Source organism: Sus scrofa, chromosome 9 (assembly GCF_000003025.6).
Source record: "Sus scrofa isolate TJ Tabasco breed Duroc chromosome 9, Sscrofa11.1, whole genome shotgun sequence".
Taxonomy (NCBI): Eukaryota; Metazoa; Chordata; class Mammalia; order Artiodactyla; family Suidae; genus Sus; species Sus scrofa.
The window spans coordinates 137,970,655-137,991,603 of NC_010451.4; positions in this window are offsets into that span (position 1 = coordinate 137,970,655).

Sequence of the window (20,949 nt, forward strand, 5' to 3'; positions counted from 1 at the left end):
CCTCCACTCCAATCTGACCCCAGACACAGTCATAAACTTCAAACCAGATAACAGCACAGCCGTGGGCAAGAAATATGGAGAGTTGCTGAGAGAGGCGTCTGAGCAAAGCTGACGGAATAAAAATGAAAATAATGGCTAACAGTTATTGCTCACTTAGGTGTGATAAGTAATGCACTGAGAAGTTTCGGGTGGATACTGAATCTTTGCAGATGACTCTCGTCTACTTGAAAAGATATAGTTTAGTGGACATCAGACCTCTGAGACCGTGCAGCTTTAGGGGCTGCGGAGTTGTGTAAGCTACCAAGAAAAAAAAGGCAAATTCCCTCCACTTTGGCCATCTCTACCAGTTTAGAAGAGTTCTGGGGAGTTGCAGGTGCAGCTCAGAAAACCGTGAAGCTGTGACATCTCAGACAAGGAAGAGCTACTCCCAGATGGGACAGACGTTTTCCATGGTTTCCAGGGATGTCTCAATGGAGACTGGGTATAGCCATGCTGCATTCTTTCCATGGACGCTGAGCAGAGCAAAGGCCGAATTAAACAAGAGAGAGAAGACGAAAACGTTGGTCTCCGAAGAAGACATTTCAGTCACACACAGGAAGCCTGAGGGAGAGGACGGTGTCCTACGGGGAACGCTTGCACTGGTTTTCTCCATCCAGATTGCCAGGGGAGGAAGGAACCTTTTAAAATCACAGCCTCCAGAGAACTCCTGTTGTGGCCCAGCAGAAAGGAATCCGACTAGTATTCCTGAGGATGCAGGCTCAATCCCTTGCCTCAATCAGTGTAGCCATGAGCTGTGGTGTAGGTTGCAGATGCAGCTTGAATCCTGTGTTGCCATGGCTGTGGCAGAGGCCGGCAGTGGTAGCTCCAATTCAACCCCTAGCCTGCGAACTTCCATATGCCACAGATGTGGCCCTAAAAAATAAATAAAAGATAATTTACAGCTGCAGCCTTCCAGGGGAGTGCACCTGACCACACTGCTGAAGGCAGTGAGGAGATGCAGGCTGAACCCGGCCGTCTGTTCATGGAACAGCCTTCTGTCTGTCCAAACAGAAATGAAGGACTATGCAAAGCCAATGAGTGCTTATGAAGAGTTCCTAAAACATAACAGGGGAAACACGTAAAATATGAATGTGTTAAACAAAAGAAATATTTGAGCACATGTGCTTATTCTACGTCTGCTAAAATTACGGAAAAGACACATAACTGAGTTTCCACCAGCCCTTCAGGGTTCGTAAAGTGAATATATGAAATCACAAACAGAAAAAAAAAAGCCACAAAAACCAAAGACAGATGATGGTGAGAGAAAAAAGAAACTGCATTAACCAATTTAAAAATACCGCTGTTTACTGGTTGCCCAAGCCCATGTAAAATTGTTTTTCAAAGAGCCGTGTGTATAACAGCGCCAATAAGCAAAGCGGTATGTTCAATCGGGGAAAATGCAAAAGACACGAGAAGGTAGAGAAAGATTCATATTTTACAATAGCATCCAAGGCAAAGAGCAACCGCCGGAAAAAGCAAAGTGTATTCCGATCGCTAAGCCCTATTTAGAGGCTGATGGTGTAGTGAAGCTTTATGCCGTTTGAGCCCCGTCTGCACCAGGACCTGGTCATCCGCCTAAAACTGTCCGAAGTGGCCTTTCAGCTTCTGAGCTGGAACAGAAGGGGCCCTCCGGGTGGGCAGAGGGTGGCGGCGGCACAGGCGCTGCCCGCTCCTTGGGCTCCCTGGGCTCCGGGCCTGCTGCTGTCCATCTGGCAGAACATGTCTCACTTGCCTCTTGTTCTCCGCACGTTCAGCCTTTTATGCTGCCTTTCCTACCCCCAGAATCTGGAAGCAGAGGCCTAGACACGGCAAGAAGGGTGCGTCGCTATTCCCTGCGGACGAACAGCGGGCGGCCTGTCCACGCGCCTCCTCTGCTGCCCGTTGAATTGGCCTCGAGTCCCTCCCACCCGTTCCCCCTTCCCGCACGTGGAAGGCCTCGCCCACTCCTCCTCCTGCGCAGTAAACCCCGGCTTTGTGACTCTCGGTCCTGCAGCCTGGATGTGATTGCTGTTTAAATATTTTCTCCACCTTCTCCTGTGCTTCCTTGGGCCCTGACTCCGCTCCAAGCACCCGTGCGACCAGATGGACGAACCAGAGCATGTGGGAAGACACGTCCCAAATATTTCTACGCATCAGCTATGAACTTCACTCGGCCTGTTACCTGATATTATTTAACAATGTATTTGGTGTCTTTCTTTTTTCCACCTTTCACAGCCATTGGATCCTTGTTTTGCTTTGTATCATAAAGCCCCTCCTGCGAGCTCGTGGCATCTCCAGAGGCAGGCCCCTCATGCACTGGGTGTCATGATTTGCTCAACAAGGATTTTTCTGCCTTTCCTCTTTGACGACTGCAGACCCGAGACCGTGTGTGTCTGTGCGCCTTTCGGGAGCCAATGTTTACAGTCCTTTTGATTCCTCCTGCTGCCTCTTTTTACTGTTCCGCCTCCATGAGCTGATGGGCCTCCCAGGCGAGAAGCAAAGCAAACAGACCCTTAAGACAAGCACACGTTGGAGCTCCCGGTGTGGCACCGAGGGTTAAGAACTCAAGAGCAGTGCATCAGGGCTCTGCGGAGGTGTGGGTTTGATCTCCAGCCCGGTGCAGTGGGTTAGAGGAAGGATCTGGTGTTGCCACAGCTGTGGCGTAGGTTGCAGCTGTGGCTTGGATTCAGTGCCTGGCCCAGGAACTTTCATGTGCTGTGGGTTCAGCCATAAAAAGGAAAAAAACTTAAAACATAACCATCAGATATCATCTCACAAGCGCTGCAATGGCCAACATCCAACATTTTACAAATAATAAATGCTGGAGAGGGAGTGGAGAAAAGGGACCCTCCTCCCCCTGCTATGGGAATGTAAATTTCCACAGCCACTGTGGAAAACAGCATGGAAATTCCTTAAAAAAACTAAAAGTAGAATTCTCCTATGATCCAGAAATCCTATTCCTGGGGATATATGGGGCCATAAATTTTTTTTTTTTTTAAGAGTACATTTCCACTTTAAAAATATGTGAGAGCAGATGATGTTTAACCCACTGGCGGGGTAGGGGACAGATCATCCTATTTCCAACCTGCAGCGGATGGAAATGAACCTTCCCCGAACTCATCTCACCTCTTATTGCCTCTTTCAGAAGCTTTATTTGCTGGTAGCCTGGGGCAATGCACTTGCTGGTGTTTTTATTACTCACTTCAATCAACGACCTGTTTCATTACACGTTATATGTGTCTCAAATTGCATCTCCGCTCTGGAGCTGTGACCACTCAGTCCGCCTCGGGGCCAGGCACCCTTAGAGACGCCTGGGAGGTCTGGGTCTGGCCTTGGACGTGGGTGGGCTCTCATTGTTTTCTTGGGAAGTCGACCTTTTTTATTCGAGCTGCAGGGACTTTGTGGAAGCATCTCCCGCCATTCCGTACAGCGCTGGGCTGCCTGTTTTCCCGTCCCTTCTGGAAAGAGGTACCTGATCCAGGGGGGGTCTCTGCACACCGACAGATGGCCTCCATTCCCAAACCTGAGGGCTGTGGCGAGGGGCACTTCCTGCTCCGCACAAGCTTCAGAAGGACTTGACATAACGCCCACGTATCATTTTATTGACTCAAACCCCATGATTACATTTGCAATTTAATTACAGCAGGCTTATTTTTAGAGTTTGCACTGAAAGCCTGGAGGAAAAGAAGCAAGTGCTTCTACTTACCACCCCAGAAACAGCAAATGACAGTCTGAAAATCACTAAGAGAAGGACGGGTAGGAAAATGATCTGGTCCTAGAATTAAATATGGTGTTTCACTCTGATGTTTGATAGTTGGGGTTTACTTTTCTGGAGCTCCTTCTGGAAGGAAGGAAGGAAGCTCCTTACGTTTCAACACTGGGGACTGGCAGGAACAGGAGCCGCCACCCCTGGTGAAGCACACCAAGCTTTCTCATTTCTGCAAAAGCTCTTTTTTCCCTGTTTACAAGCTGAGGCCTGGCCCCGCTTGTCTGCTCTTCCTTTGACTTGGTACCAACTCCCTCTCAGCGTTTCCGCTGTGGCTCAGTGGGTTAGGAACCTGATGTGGTGTCCCCGAGCGTGTGGGTTCGATCCTGGCCTCGCTCAGTGGGTTAAGGACCCGGTGTTGCCACAAGCTGTGGTGGAGTCACAGATGCGGCTCTGATCCGTTGTTGCTGTAGCTGTGGTGGAGGCTGCAGCCGTAGCTCCTGTTGAATCTCCTGCCTGGGAACTGCCATACACGGCAGGTGCTCAAAACAAAACAAAACATAAAACTCGTTCTCAAGACTCCCATAGCTTTTACACTCAAATCATTTTTTTTTTTCATTGTAAGCATTACTGTCTATAAAGCACAGGGCTTACTCCCCTTTTGTAAAAGGCAATTTAACAAATCAGATAAATTATTTAGAAGGGGATTGGGCTGGTCTACGTGTAAAGGAATACAGGTTTCCACACCATATCAATAAAGCTGTGTTTCATTTGCACGGCTGCGGTTGCCAACGGAAGGAAAAGCCCCCCACTCACACACACACTCACCCCCCCACACACTCACACTCTCACAACACTCACTCACACACTCTCACTCACACACTCACGCATTCACACACTCACACACACTCACACTCATGAGGAGGTCTTTGGCCCCAACCCCGCTTGATTCTGTGGATGGAGCTGAACATTCGTCTCTAAACTGGCTTCTTGCAGCGAGCTGTTTAGACCAAAGCTAAAGCCTACCTTGCTTTGGGTTTCTGGAAACTGCTAGTCTTCTAACCACCTACCGCGAGAGAAGAAACTTCCCATCAGGCACGACTCAGATTAAGAAAATATCTGCTCTTTGTACAGACACAAGGAACCGTGGCGTCAACGGAGAGGGTTTCTTTTTCCAAAGTTTAAAGGTAAGTGCAGCCCAACCTGGAATGGCTGGCAGGAGACAGGGAGAAAAATTTATTCAAGGTGAATGTGGGGGGGCCGGCTGTACTCTGGGCACTGCCACCTGGTGATTCCACAGCAGAAGGAACTAACCTGTGTCTGGACACATGAGAGGCGCTGCCCCAAATACAGAAACCTGTACGGAGTTGGGGAAAAACTGCTCCTGCTCCGGTGCCGAGGTGAAACTCAGAGCCAGATTTTCGCTTTTCCTTTACTTAATGATATCATCATGCCCCCAGTTGAAGCCGGCCTTCTCCATGGCTCCACCACATAAGCCAATAAAACAAACCACAAAAAAAGTACCACTGTGTGTGCAGGCGGACAGGCCAGAGACGAGGCATTTTCTCCGAGGTTCCCTGGACTCTTCTTATCGCACATCAAACATGACCCTGTTATTTTTAATCCTCCAGCGTCGTTCCTTTGTTACGTGTGTGTGCTGCTTCTCTCCACTCCAACCCCAGCTCCCTAAGACGTCATCGCATCCCTCCCGGGTCCTTTACAAGCTCCGTGATAAATGGAGATCCGTGCTCCATTTTTACGACATGGTGAGATCCTTTTGAAAATCATCCCTGGCTTTGCAGGGTCTTCTCACCCTGTGTGTCCTGCCTTCCCCTTAGGAGCATTGAGGACCCGTGTTTTCAGACCCTGGGCCGCTCTCTCCCCGACTGTGAGCTGAGCTCTGCCAATCAGGTGCAAAGGATGTGAGATGTCACTTCTAAAGCCCAGACTGAAGATGAAGCCACATCATGGGACCACCTCTGTCACGGAGGGGGGGTTTTGGAGGCTCCTGGCAGTGGACCTAGATGCCCAGCTGACAGGTGGCCTTTGGTGGTGTCTCCAGGGGAACAGTGCCCCTTGGGGCATTACTGCTCCACACGGAAACAAGGGAGTACTGAGAAATTCTTACAGCAACTTGACATCATTGCAACACTCGAGGGCTCAGGGTTAATGGAACAAGATAGTAACCAGGTGGTGTCACCCATGAGCTGCACGGGGCGGGGGCTGGGCTGGTAGAGCTGTGTTAAATATGCATGACATTTTAAAGAGAATTTGTCGACTGTGACTGAGAAATGGATTAAGCCCGAGAAAATCTGCGTGTTACTAGTGGAAGAGAGACTCCTAGAAGAGTGGTGTTTCGACAGGTGGTCGTGATATATCCCGTATCTACCAGCTCTTGTCAATGAATTAGGCGTTGGTCTTGATATTGTATATCTGAAAGCAGTTGTCACAGGACGCCTGATAAAATGTACTTAACATTTCAAGTGTACTTTTTATCAGGGAAGATCTATGCACAGGAAACGAATGGATTCGAAGTCAAGCTCTTCCATGGAAGAGTGTTTTAAAGACAAGCCTAACTTTGCAGATTAAATCACTGGCATCAATGAGTGAAGCAGCACAAAATTAAAGCTAAATTTTGAGAATCAGCCTCCAGGATTACAGAATTCACTTTGTACTTGAATGTTTTGTGTTTGCTGAAGCTGCTTTAAAATCTCTTCCTTCATTCCAATGTAACTGGACAAGAGACTGGTTTCTTTGCTAAATTGTAATTAAAAGAGCACACAGTCACCATTTATATTTATAAGTTATTCCTGGAAAGGAACGTTGTCATCCACCAACCTAAAGCAACTATCCAAACATCACTCAGCACATGAAAAACCTAAGCACGGAGGTGCGGAGGTGCGGGGGTGCGGAGGTGCGGCGAGGCACAGCGTGTCCCGTTAAGACGCGTGCGCAGGTGTTTAAAACGGGGATCACCGGTTCCTTGATGAGGTTTCCTTTAAGTGCAGTTGCGGAGCCCTGAAGAGTTAGGAATGACGACTCTCTGAATTCACCGTTGGATGTCCAGCACGTGGAAAACATGTATAAGTTTTGAAAGCTTTTCCGTGTTCCCGCGTTATGTTTATTTCGATCACATGTATTGAAACACAAGTCGGGTTTGTGGACTCTAATACCGAACACTTTGAACTTGTATTTTCTATGTTTTTCTTCTTTCTTTTTCTAGTACTTATGTTTATTATATTTTACAAAGTATGGGTTCCTTGGTGACATATTAGTGTGTGTTTATATATATGATGGATATAGATGGACATGAATATATGTGGAGATATGCGTGGCGATGTAGATGGACTTGTGGGAAGCCACCCCAGAGCCCAAGTCAGGTGGCTTTCCTCACTGCTGGCCTCCTTCCTGCGCCCGAGTCTGCCGCGTGGGACGCCCCTAAGGCCCCCAATTTAAACAGAGTGACACATTCCTTCCCTGCTCACATGAGCTGGAGGCGCTCTGGTTTTGCGGTTTGGTTTCCTCGCCGTGTGTCCACACTCTTCCATGCCCCTTTTGAACGCTTTCTCCATGGTTTAGCCCGAGGAGTAATAATTTATACGTTCGTTTGACCCTATTTTTTCCTTCTAGAATGCTTTCAATGTCTTCCCCTTGGTACAGAAAAAAACAAACAAGCAAACCAACCAGCATGTGTCCTGCCAGACAGAAGAGCAGCTCACTCCTTCGCTGCCTGTACTTCCTGGGCACTTTCCAACTTATTTTCTCTTTTCCAACCACATCACATTCTTTCTTTGTTCCCTCCTTCCTTCCATCATTTATTATTTCTCAATAATCATTACAATATTGTGTTAATGTCAGGTGTATAGCAACGTGATTTGATTATAGATACATATGTATAAATTCTTTTCTAAAAAAATCCTTTTCCATTCTAGGTTATTTGTAGGTACACACAGAGCTCCCTGTACTACACTGTAAATCCTTGTTGTCTGTCTGTTCTGTGTGCGGCAGCATCTGTCTGTTACCTGCATACTCTTATTTGATCCCTCCCCTTCCTTTCCCTTTGATAACCATAAATTTGTTTTCTACATCTGTAAGTCTGCTTCGGTTTGGTAAATAAGTTCACTTGTATCGTTTGTTAGATTCCACAAGCAAGTGATATTACACATTATTTCTCTTTCTCTGCCTGGCTTTCCACACTTAGATACTTCTAGATAATCTCTAGATCCACCAGGGTTGCTGCAGATGCCATTGTTTCATTCTGTTCTGTGGTTGAGTAATATTACATTACTGGATAATATACCACATCTTCTTTCTCCCTCCATCTGCTAAACACAGTTTGCTTCTGTGTCTTGGCTACTGTAAATGATACTGCTGTGAACACTGACGCTCTTCTATCTTCTTGAATGAAGTTCTCTCTGGATACGTGCCCAGCAGTGGGGTTGCTGGAACATCTGGCAACTCCGTTTTCAGTTTTTGCGGAAACTCCGTACTGGTTTCCATAGTGGATTGACCAACTTACATTCCCACCAAAGGCGCAGGAGGGTTCCCTCTTCTCTGCATTCTCTCTGACGTTTATGGTTTAGAGTCTTTTTGGTGACGGTCATTCTGACTGGTGTAAGGCGATATCTCATTGTAGTTCCAATTTGCATTTCTGTAATAATTAGCAATGTTGAGCGTCTTTTCATGTGCCTGTTGGCCACCTGTACATCTTTGGAGAAGTGTGTACTCAGGTCTCCTACTCATTTTTTTTTAATTGGGTTGTTTGGTTTTATTTTTACATTGAGTGGTATGAGCTGTTTGTACATTTTGGAAATTTAGCCCCTTTTGGTCACATCATTACACACATTTGCTCCCACCCTATAGCTTATCTTTTCATTTGTTTGTTTCCTTTATTGTGCAAAAGCTTGTAAGTTTGATTAGCTCCCATGTGTTTTTGTTGCTTTTATTTCTATTGCCTTGAGAGACTGATCATATGACCTAAGAATACATTTGCATGGTTTATGTCAGAGAGTTTTGGCTGGATTCTCTTCTGGGAGTTTTATGTCTTATACTTAAGTCTTTAAGCCATTTTGAGTTTATTTTTATACTCAAAATGGTGTGAGGATGTGTTCTAAGTGCTTTGAGTTATCTGCAGCTGTCCAATAACATTTCACTAAAATGTTATTTTAAATAATATCATGGGCGTCCGTGAGACCATCGCCTGCAATGTCCGCATCACGACTGTGTCCTCCCGTCGCTACCCCCCACTTGAGAAGGTTTGGCTCCCACACTCGTCCCTCCCTGGCTTTCCATGATTCAATACGCTTTTTATTTTAGATGGCTTTTAGCTATACATCGCACTTCTAAAGACAGAGTTCCTACATAGCCCACATCGAGTTTCCCTTGTTATAAACACCTTGCATTAGAATGGCATGCGAGTGGAATGGACTGGGAATTTGGGGTTAGCAGGTACTTTCACAGCTGCAAACTATCACATTTAGAATGGATAAGCCATGAAGCCTCACTGTGCAGCACAGGGAGTTCTATCCAATCACTTGTAATAGAAAGTGATTGAAGGTAATATGAGAAAAAGTGTGTATTATGTGTAGGACTGGGTCACTATGCTGTACAGCAGAAATTAACACAAAATTGTAAATCGACTACAATAAAAACTTTTTTAAAAAAAGATCATGTGTACAACTACTGAATCAATATTAATATACCGAGAGCAGCTCAGCAGGTTGGAGCCGAAGAATGGGTGCAGTGAAACTTAAGAAAAACATGAAACAAGACACAGAAACATTTACCTTAAGTAAAGGTGGGAACCAGGGGACTCAAGGTCTCAGGGACCAAGAGCCTCACCTCAAGAAACCACCTGCTTTTGTCAAGCTCTTCAGGATGACCTCAAGGGAGAAGGGGCTATAGGTGCAGAATATAGTTTTTTTTTTTATTATTTTATAAGTTCTTTTATTACTTGAAAAGTCACATAGCTGGTAGATGGTTAAGCTTTTACTCGGACCTTTAGGCATTTAACAAGCATTAGCATTTGAGGAGGCTTGGCCTTAGCTATCTATGCATAGCATCAGAGAAGCATAGTTGTGCTTCCACAAACATGCCATGCCTATCTGCAGCAACCCAGTGCGTCTACGTTTGCACCTTGGTTCTCTTTGCTGATGCATATTCTGCTAACGACAGCCTATAACCACTTGGGGCTATGAGGTTCCTCTTTCTCTTATTTTAACAGGACGTATCATGTTTGTGCAAACGGCGTGCCAATCTGCACAGGTCCGGCGTGCCTAGACCAACGCATTATGCCTCATTCAGCTGACCCTGTGAATAGCCATGAAGTCCTGATTCATTGGAGAATGGTTTTGGAAACCAGCCTCTTATTGTTGACAGCATAAGGACATATATGTAGACAGACTAATCCTTGTATGTATACTTATATAAAAGGACTTCTGCATGGATCCATCTGTATCTCAAGTAAGCTAAAATAATTTCATCCTGACGTCCCCAAATTTAATCCATGAGCTCCTTGATTACAGCATGCTTCTCGCCGTGATTATCCGCAATCTATCACCCCGACAGCGAGAAACGTGATACCCACCACCTGTCATCATTTACCTAATGGTCTGAATCCAGTGCGTACCTGTTAGAGATGCTAATCCAAATCCCCATGGGAGACAGTTTTACCTACGAGAGTACAGACCATGTGCAGTTCATTTTGTTATTATTCTTACATTCTCAAGGAAATTCCAGAGTTCCTCAGGGCAGAAACATTTCCTCCCATTCTCTCTGGGGCGTTTCTTTCGTGTGTTTATAATGCAGCTAGATTATTCATCACAAATCTGCATTCATCCTAGGCTTGCCCAGTCTCCTAAATGATTTATTTATAAAATTCATGCCTTCAGATTTACCCATTCTTACCCTGCGTTCTCTGGGTTTGATACATGTACAGTGTCTTGTATCCGATGCCGGTGTCACACGGAACAGCCTCACCACCCTAAAAGTCCTCTGTGTGGCACCTGTTCACCTTGGCACACCCTGGCACTATTGATCTTTTTACTATCTTCCCTTTTCCAGAATGTCATATAAATGGCATCATACTGCATAGGGCCTTTCCAGAGTGGCTTCTTTTGCTTGGCAATACGTGTTTAAGCTTCACTCACTATTTTGCTGGGCTTGACAGCTCATTCCTTTTTATCATTGAATAGTATTCCCTTGTATCGATGCACCATGATTTGTTTATCCATTCCCGTATTGAAAGGTATCCAGGTAGGTTCCAGTTTTTGACAGCTATGAGTAAACTTCTATAAGATTTGCGTGCAGATCTTTGAGCGAAAAAAACGACCACATCATTTCGTGAAAAATGAGGAGCGTCGGTGTCAGACCTTCTGGTAAGAGTATTTTCAGCTTTCAAAGCTGTCAAACCAAAGTGGCTAAATCATTGTGCGTGAACACTAATATTAAATGAATGAGAATTCCCATGGTTCAGCAGCTTCGTCAGCAACTGCTAGTATGAGTTTGGATTTTCACTGTTCTAATAGTTCTGCAAAGGTAACTCTTTTTTATTTGAATCGCATGCCCCTCATAACGTGGTGCGGGTCACCTTCCCACATGGCTGTTTACTTGCGACTGTGTTTGATGCGATGTCTGCGTACAATTGCTCTATTTTAAATCATTTGTCTTTTTGAATTCTTGAGTCTTAACTGTCCTTCATGGGGCATATTTTGGATGCAAAGCTTTTATCACATATTTATGTTGCAAACAGTTTCACTTAGTCTGCAGGTGGGCTTTTCACTCTCACAAGAGTGACTTTCACGCAGCAGAAGGTGTTTTGTTGTTGTTTATTGTTGTTTGTTTTGTTTTGTTTTTAATGTTAGCCAAGTCCAACTTTCTTCTTTCATAAATCATGCTTTTGGCCTTGTACCTAAGTCTCCTCAACAAACACAGAGTGGTAGGTGTGTTCTCCTACAAGTTGTATGGGTTTGCGTTTCATGTTTAAACATAGAATCCACTTTGAGTTCTCCGTTGTGCAAAGTGCAAAGTCTGTGTCGGGATTCGGGTTTTGCAGATCAATGCCTACTTGTTCTAGCATTATTTGTGAGAAATATTATTTTGCTATTGAATTGCCTTGCTTCTTTGTTAAAAACCAGTGTCTATTTTTGTGCAGTCCTAATTCTGGGCTCCCTGTTCAGTCTTATCTCTGTGTGTATTCTTTTCCCAATATCGCACTGTACTGATTACAGCAGAATGGTAGAGAATCTTGCCCTTTGGTATGATTCTGTCTATTCTTTTGACTTGCACCATGAATTTGAGAATTAGTTTCTAGATACATTCAGAAATCTTTTTGGATTGTTAGTTGTATTATATTGAGTCGATAGATCGATTCTGGAAAGTCTGACATGTTAACGATGTGTTTTCACATCCCTGGAACGTTCTCCACGTATAGGTCCCTTTTAAATGTATTTCTTCAGTGTTTTGTAGTTTTCCATATGTAGATCATGTGCATTCATAAAACATCTATGTAGTTCCTCAAATTAACAGACTTAACAAAAACCCAGATAAGATTATATCAGTAAGTGGAGAAAAAACAGCTGACAAAATTCAACGTATTTATGGTAAAACAAATACGCTCAAAAATAGAAATAAAAGAAAATAACTTAGCATAATAAAAATATATACGAAAAACCTACAGTTAGTATTATATTTAATTATTGGTGACAAATTGGGTCTTTCCTTACAGGACAGGGAACAAGGCAAGAGTGCCTTGCCTTTCCTCTCCTATTCAATGTCAAACTACAAGTCCTACCTAGAGCAATAAGACAAAAAACAAAAAAAAATTAATATGCAAATTGAAAGAAATTAATACAACTGTCCTTATTTGCAGATGACATGATTAATTAGTTGGCACACCACAAAGAACCAAATGAAGTCTCCTGGAACTAACAAGCAACAATAGCACGTGACAAGATACAGGATTATGTTTTCACATATATCAGCAACCAGCCATTGGTTCGTGAACATTTCATAAAATACCACTTAAAGTAGTACTAAAATAAGTATTTATGCATAAATCCATTAACCTTTCGTTTCGAATTATAGCTTCCATGAATAGTTCTTTCATGTATTTTTTACATGGATCTCTGAATATGGTTAAGACGCATTTATTTTAGTAGATTTACAAGTGTCACCCTAGAATGCATATGTTTAAAACTCAGTTCCCAGAGTTCCCGTTGTGGTGCAGCAGAAATGAATCCAACTAGTGCCCATGAGGATGCAGTTCCTGGCCTTGTTCAGTGGGTGGGGGACCCGGTGTTTCGGTGAGCTGCAGTGTAGGTCATGATGTGGCTTAGAACCCCACATTCCTGTGGCTGTGGTGTAGGCCGGCGGCTGCAGCCCAATTTGACCTCTAACTTGGGAGCTGCCGTAGGCCACAGGTGTGGCCTACCAAGCAAAAATAAATAAATAAACTCAGTTCCATGTTATTAAATCAAACTTCAGAAAATGTCGTCATTGCAGGGTCTCGAATTCAGAAAGCTCTCTGAGTACTAGACTCACTTATTGTATCAGATCATTTCACAATAATTATACCAAGAGAAATATACCAATAAGATTACGGGCAAAAGGCATGGATTGTCACTTCATTAAAGAACCAGAATATGCCCTCTTTTTTATTCTTTTTTGACCGTAACCAGTGCGTGTGGAAGTGCGTGGATCAAACTCGAGCTGTAACAGCCGCCTGAGCCGCCGCACTGACCATGCCGGATCCTTCGCCCACTGAGCCACCAGAGAATTTCTTCTTTTGCTTTTTTTCAGAATATACTCTTAATTTATGAAAAATGGTTACAACTAGTAATCCAAGAAAACTATATGTGAATTATATAATAATTTTCATTTACAAAATAATATGTAAAGAACAAAATGATGGAGGATAATATTTGATAAAGTCGCGCAGGACAGGCTTTCTCAAGTGCCATGAATGAGAGTAAAACAGCTCAACCCTTCAAAAGAAAATAGTAATTTCTATCAAAATATGAGGTATATGCTGCTTGACTCAAGATGTTGCATTTCTTTGAATTTATCCTGGAAGGATAATCAGAGAAATTCACAAACATGCATGATACGAAGATGCTTAACAAAGCATTGTGTGAACATATACAAAATCGCTAAATGATTTCAGAGTCATTGTACAGATTGTGCTGGTGGTTCTTTGAGAAACATGGCATATTTTCAAACTATAGAATTATTTGACAACACTGAAAAGGATCTTACAGGTTTGTTTTGTATGTGATAATATGTTCAAATTTGTAGACATGTATATGCATGTATGTATCAAGTATGATCCTATTTATTTAAAATTGGTTGTTATATGTGCGTGTTTGTGTATGCATTTATGTAGCTATAGAAAGACAGAAAAAGAGACAGAATGAAATTCACTAAAACGTCTGGTTTTATGCTTGCAGGTGACAATGTATATCATCACATATTAGTTAAAAAATTTATGGGCGTGTATTATTTTATTATCCAAAAAATGTAATAAAGCTGTTTTTAAGAAAAGAGCATACTTGTGAACGCCTCTGAGGGCAAAGCTAGTAAAAATTATCACTGTTGTGCTCCTTTCCATCTACCTCTTAACTGCAGTTATTTAATGTCAGAATTTAAATTTATTTACATGACTTATTATTTTGATTCAATAGTTTTTATTTTTCTGAGTGATGTGGAGAGCAAAAGAGTCGGCCTAATACGCCCTCTGATTGCTTCCAATACACTCTCTCCTTTTCAGGAACGATTTTTCTATTCTTAACACGTTTGAAATATTGAAAGGATATGCGGGAAGACTGCAGCTGCCTTGCATTTATGCAAAACCTGTTCTGAAATGAGCATCGCCTTTGCAAAGGCAGATCAGGAACGCTCACGTGGACTCGTGAAAATAGTCTCTCATGTTGGAAAGACTGGAACACTCTGCACTCATGGTATGGAGAGAGGATGCGTTTGTGGGGAAACCGTTTTTTAGGGGGAAAAAGTAATTTTATTCCCTACTTGCCCTGTAAATACAAATCAGTTTTAACAAACAGGAAATTTAAGTGTGATGAGTATTGGACATACTGAAAAGAAAGGAGGTTGGCTGAGAAATACCGGCAGAGTGGGCGTCCCTGCACTGGGCGCCAAAACCGGTTCAGGTGCTGAGCACCTTATGAGGCATGTCCCAACATTCCGGGGAGGACGGCAGGGAAAAAACAAGAAACAGAAGAAAAACGCTGAGAACCGGAATGTCAAGAGACGGTAGGACAAGAACAGGACCAAATGGATTATGGCAAAACAGCCCACCTTGTTCCTGAGGTAAAGCCAAGCCATGTGTCTGCAAAGGAAGATGACCTCCAGAGCACCGAGAAACTTCTCCTGGGTGGGGTTACGGATATAGCCATGTAAAAATGCTTTCACTGTCCCTCAAGAGCCTGCTAAGCGGTGTCCTATTCAACTGAATGGAAATTTTATCCATGTTAAAAAAATTGGGGGGTGGGGGTGAGCAGCATCCAGAGCATGTGGAAGTCTCTGGGCCAGGGATGGAACCAGCACCACAGCAGTGACCCAAGCCACTGCAGGGACAACACTAGATCCTTAACCCACAGAGACACCAGGGAGCTCTTATCCTTGTTAATTTTAAGGGGAAGAATTATAATGAATTGTGTGAATTCTGTGATAAGCTTTTGTCAGTTAAAGAATGGAGACAGAGTTCCTGCTGCAGCACAGGTGGATGGGAATCCAACTGCTAACCGCAGCGGCCTGGATCACTGCAGGGGTGCATGTTCAATCCTGGCCCAGAAAGGGTCTGGCATTGCTGCAGCTGCTGGTGTGAGTTGCAGGTGAGGCTTGGATTCAGTCCCTGGCTCAGGAACTTCGATGTGCCAAGGGTGCAGCCATTAAAAAACAAAAAATGGAGATTTTACAAAAATGATAAAGGAACTTAAGCCCAATTTGTTATGTAAAAATCATTTCCTGACCTTCTTAAACTAGAAAGAGGAATGTGTCTTTGGTGCAGGGAATGCAGAGAAGAGGAAGGAGGGGGGATGGCCCACTTTTAGCTGCATTTGATGGTCCTTTGAGAGGGGTTACACTAGAAGAAGCTCCTTATTTCTTTAAAAGAATTGGAAATTTAGGATTAAAAAAAAAAAAGCAACACCAAAGTTTTCTTGTCCTAGTCTGTGTTCACATTCCCTTTAAGAGTTCCAGGAAAGATGGGAAAGCATTTTAACCCATTTTCCAAATTTTTTAAGGTCTATTGTTGTATAGTACTCAAACTGCACTTAAAGAAAACAAAATTATGTACAATACAGGAAAATTATGTAAAATACAGGAAAATACATCTGTACAGGCAGATGGAGATAGTGCACACCTGCAACAAATGGAAGAACCCAGAAACCCATCTTCTCTGTCCCTCTGGCTCCAGGTCAATACGCAAAACAAAATATTCCTCCAGACAGGCACATATTTCAATTTTTTCCACATAATCATCTTTCACTCACTGGAAACTGAGTTATTGGTGAGTGTGTCTACGTCTGACTCCTGAAGTCCAAACAGCGCTCTTCTGTGGACTGGCCGAACACGGCTTGAAACGAAAACGTCGTTGGATGTCAGAAAACAGCAGTCAGCAGGGGACATCCCTTTTCAACAGCCATCATCAAAAATTTGTCTTCTTCAAGGAAAATATAATATGCTTTTATTTCATTTTCGTAGGTAATGCGTGTGATGTTAAATGTCCCTCACGCCGAGTTCTAGGGTGTTCATTTAGCCTCTGCTTGGCGTGCTTTTGCGTCCATTCTGAGGGTTTGGGCATAAACGACAGCCTGGGAGAACCCTGGTCACACCCTCGCCTTTTCTATTATTAGGTGAAGCACGAAACCTGACTTAGGGCAAGTCCCTCTTTGTACTTCCTGCCGATTTCCTGTACCCTGCACTGCTTTGGGCAAAACTCTAAGCAAAATGTACACTGCACAGTGGCATCTGCAGTCAATTTTCAGCTCAAATCAAGTTCTTGACCCCGTGCTGTGACTTTAGTGATTGAAACAAGGCGCTTATACTCATGTAAATACCCAGCTGATGCGCTTATACTCATGTAAATACCCAGCTGATGCTGCCCTTTCCCTAGTTGGTGGCTTTTGTTTGGGGTGTTGTTGTTGTTTTAAATAATAATTGAAGGCCAAGAACACTTGCTTTGGGGGACATTTTTTCCTCTCAGTCTTTCAAAACAGTCATGAAGAGAACATTAAAGAGGAATCTGCATTGACAAGTAATCAAAACCAAAAATCATGCAGTTCGGCAGGAAAGCAGGAAATGGATACAGGTGGGTGTCAGAATGTTTTAGTAGATTATGGCAATCAGCAGTTTTCAAAAAGTAAGTTTCATGGAGCAAGAAAGCCATGGGCAGCAAAAAAAAAAAAAAATGACTTTAGGAATTGCCAGCTGTGATAAGTGTAATTAGCACTGACACTCTCTTGTTATAACATCTGTGACATGTATATTTACCAAAAAAAAAAAAAAAAAAGGTCTTTGGAACACAGAGTTCTGAACATCTATACGTGACTGTATTTCAAGCAGACAGGCAATTAGCAATTTAAAATGATTTGATTGATAATAAACAATAAAAAAACACTTTATAGAGTTACGGACAATTCAATTTTTTAAAAATCAGTGGATGCATGAAAAAGAAAATGAAATAGAGATTAATGCAAAATGTCACCAACTTAATAGGGCATCCCTTTTTAATGTTATAATAATCACTTTAAGTTTTTAAATTAGCGTTAATTGTTTTGATTAAATATTTACCATGTATCATTTACTTGAAAGGTTGGATGGAGACCTATGAAAAGTTCCTGTTATACTGATGATGCCACTTTCGGTTTGTGAAATGGAGCAATTTCAACATTTTCAAGATGGTAAAACAGTGATGTGTTTATTTAAGGAAATTGCTTTCCTATCATAAATAAAAATGTTCACACTTAATCTCTTTTAAGAAAACAGTACAAACATAACATCCGAAAGCAAACTTAGACATCTTGGTAGCTAAAATTCTCTTAATCTAGAATCAATATAAAAATTGTGTTTAAGGGGATGATGTGTATAATTCTGGCATGAAGTTTTTCCCATAAAATACAGGGTCATTTCTTGGTTGAGGTGGTGGTTAAAAGAGAGCAGTTAAGTAATAATAAGGGTTCTGGCTGTTAGATTTGGGCCAAATATCCAGTAAAGGAAAACTGAGAATGGCAGGTGGCTTCTGCCCAGAGAGGGAGTAAGAAGAGGGAAACGTAGATAAGGCGGTCCGTCAAGGAACTCCTGGAGAACACTGGTTAAAGCTGGAACCCACAGGAAGGTCAAGGCCGCCTCGGGTCTGGGGGTGGACTGACGGTGGTCAGTGTGACGAAGAGATCGTTTAGCTCAACGTGGCAACCCTTCCTTCGGCACAGGGTCAGCAGTCTTTCTCTTTCGTGCTGGGGAGCCCGGCCCCCAGGGAGGGCAGGGTGAACAAAGGGCGAAGCTAAAGAGGACAAGAGTGGGGTTTCCAGTGACATCCTTGACCTCCGGTCACGGCCACTGTGATTGTGGGAGAGGAGGGTGGGGCTCCTCTGACCTTGGCCACAGTGCCGCCATCCACGTGGCTTCCACAAACTCCTGATGGTTGGCGCCCAGTACAGATGTGCTAGAGAGTACATTCCAGTTGTTGAAGGGAGTTATGAAATTGCTTGCTCATCATAGATCACTTTGTATATAATATGTTGAGACTGGGGTGGGTATTTCAATCTCAGGCTTGTGGGGTCTTTGGGCATATTACGTCTGGGGGCTTGACAATCTTGAGTTTATGCAAGACAGCCCCACCTCTTCTGACGTTATCAAGCCGACTTAGGTGTGAGAGCCCACACCGAACGATCAAGCGTTGTTACCATAACTTACAAAAAGATTTTTATTTCACCATCTTTAAACCAAAATACACACCGCTGCATAAAATTCATGGCAGACTCAAGACAGTGTGACTTTGTATCTCGTTCCTCACAGGTCCTACCATGTGTAAGACCATATAGTCCCCCACCTGTGAGAAGAAAACCGCTATTTCCAAGATACTCAGCCACTCATCTGAAGAAATACGCTGATCCAAAGAGTGATTTATTTATAGAAGTGCAGTATTAAGATACACAGCATCATTTTATCTTGCTTTAATTCAGTGCTCACGTGTTGCGTGCCTACTTTGCGAAAACCACAGTGTTGGTGTGGCTGGAATTTGGCTTCTGTCTGCTGGTGCTGAACTGCAATGCAGAGGTAGAGTTTTGAGGAAGGAGAAAAACACTGCTGTATTGCTTTGCCCATCAAAGGGGGGCCACAGGAAAGACTGCCTCCCCGCCGTTAGAAAGAGTTGCGAGGAGTTTTGTCGTGAACAAGGAGAGAAACAGGTTTTCATATGGGGATCAGTATAGGGACTGACATGTGTTCTTCTCCCTTTGGGAGAATCTTAGTCATCGCAGCCAGAGTCGGGGATCTCGGTATGAGCATGATGACGCCTAGAACGGCAGTGCTCTCAAAACGGCTTATCGAACGGCGATTAGAACAAACTAGGGAATTCTTGAAAAACACTGCGTGCTAATAATCTTTAACCCACAGGCAATTATGTGCAGGGTGCCTAATTTTTAGCTTGTGTTTAGGGTGCAAGTAAGTCAGGGAGAAGGACAAGGAAGGACTCTAAGCTGTTCAGTTTTAAAGCCCTCCCTCATTTCTGGAAGAAGCATAAGGAATAGAGCTTCCTCTTAGGTGCATAAGATGCCCATGTTATCATGTGTGTTCCTTGAGAGGGAACCAGGACCTGCCCCAAGGCTGCCCATTGTGTCCTGGCTGTTCTTCTCTTCCGCGATCAGCAACTGTCTGAACGTGCATCTGGGACCTCAGGGAAGGTCATGGAGGCTGAATGAGGCCCATTTCCTAAAAATAAGAAGTGGGGGACACAGAAAGGCTTGTGCACCCAGGAGCCCCACAGGGCCGTGCCCAGTTTCATTCCCCCTTTTTCTTTGATACTTCTCAATCTCGAAGAGAACAGGTGTTGGGCGAGAAAGGGAATAGTCGTTTTGGGTGGAGATGTTAATCAGAAACTCAGCCAAGGAACTCGGTATTGGGGCAGGGGGGCTTGGTTTTAAATCCTCACTTCCGTTTTATCCTCCCCAGGTCTTCCAGGGAATGGGGCAAGGACCACGCTGGCTACTTCCTGCTGAAATGGGGCACAGTCCCGCCTCAACGTGGGAATGGACACCAAGTTGGAAATAATCCTGAGTTCCAAGTCCCGGCCTGAGTCTCGTATGATTAAGACCTCGATCCCGGCACATTCCAGGGCCACAGACCCGGTCAGAAGTAGAAAGAGTGACAACTGGAACTTCAACAGACCAACGACCTCATGGCCTGAGAATTCGGGAGAATTAGCCCAAACCCGCCTAGAACTGTCACTTTTGGGAGACTTGAAGCCAGGTAGCCAGTCGTCTACTTTTGTCTAAGTAGGTTTTTTAACTTCTGATACATTCTGATACATTCCATATTTCCTTTTTCCCTGCTGATGTCCGCTCTAAAGAACCGTCACTGTCTAAAAAACGTCATATTACAAGATTCCTTACTGCCACGAGGCTACGGATATGCAGGCATTGTTCCTAAGGCACCCGGCCGTGTTCCTAGGCTCGGATGACCAGTCTTAGCAGGACTTAACTGCTCTCAGCAGAGGGGAGCCTCTGCCCCTAAATGGCCCTGGCCTGGTGTTAACCACTAAATCCGTCTCACAAGGGTGGGAGGCTCCCGTCTCATAAACACGAGGTTGCGGTTTTTGATTGAGACGCAGCTCATTGTTCTGAGTTCGAGTGACCCCGAAAGGAAATTCATATTTTTGGTCAGGATCAGAGCAGGTGTTATTAATTGGCCGGGTGAGAAAACCCCACCAGTACTAAAATAAATTTCCTAAGGGTTGTTCTGTCAGAATCTTGGAGAGGAGAAATCGACCAAGGTGACCCAGAAGTACCAGGCAAACGCAGGGAACCGGCCACCAGCCCAGCAATTGGACTGGGTTTTAAGATTCGCATAAGATCATGCTCCTGATGGAAAAACATTTGATTAATACGCAAAAGCTCATGAAGTCGAGAGAGCATTATGAATCACCCTACAAGTCGGGTCCTGCATCTTGGGCCACCTGTCTCCTCCTGGTATAGTTTTTCCTCCATGTGAGC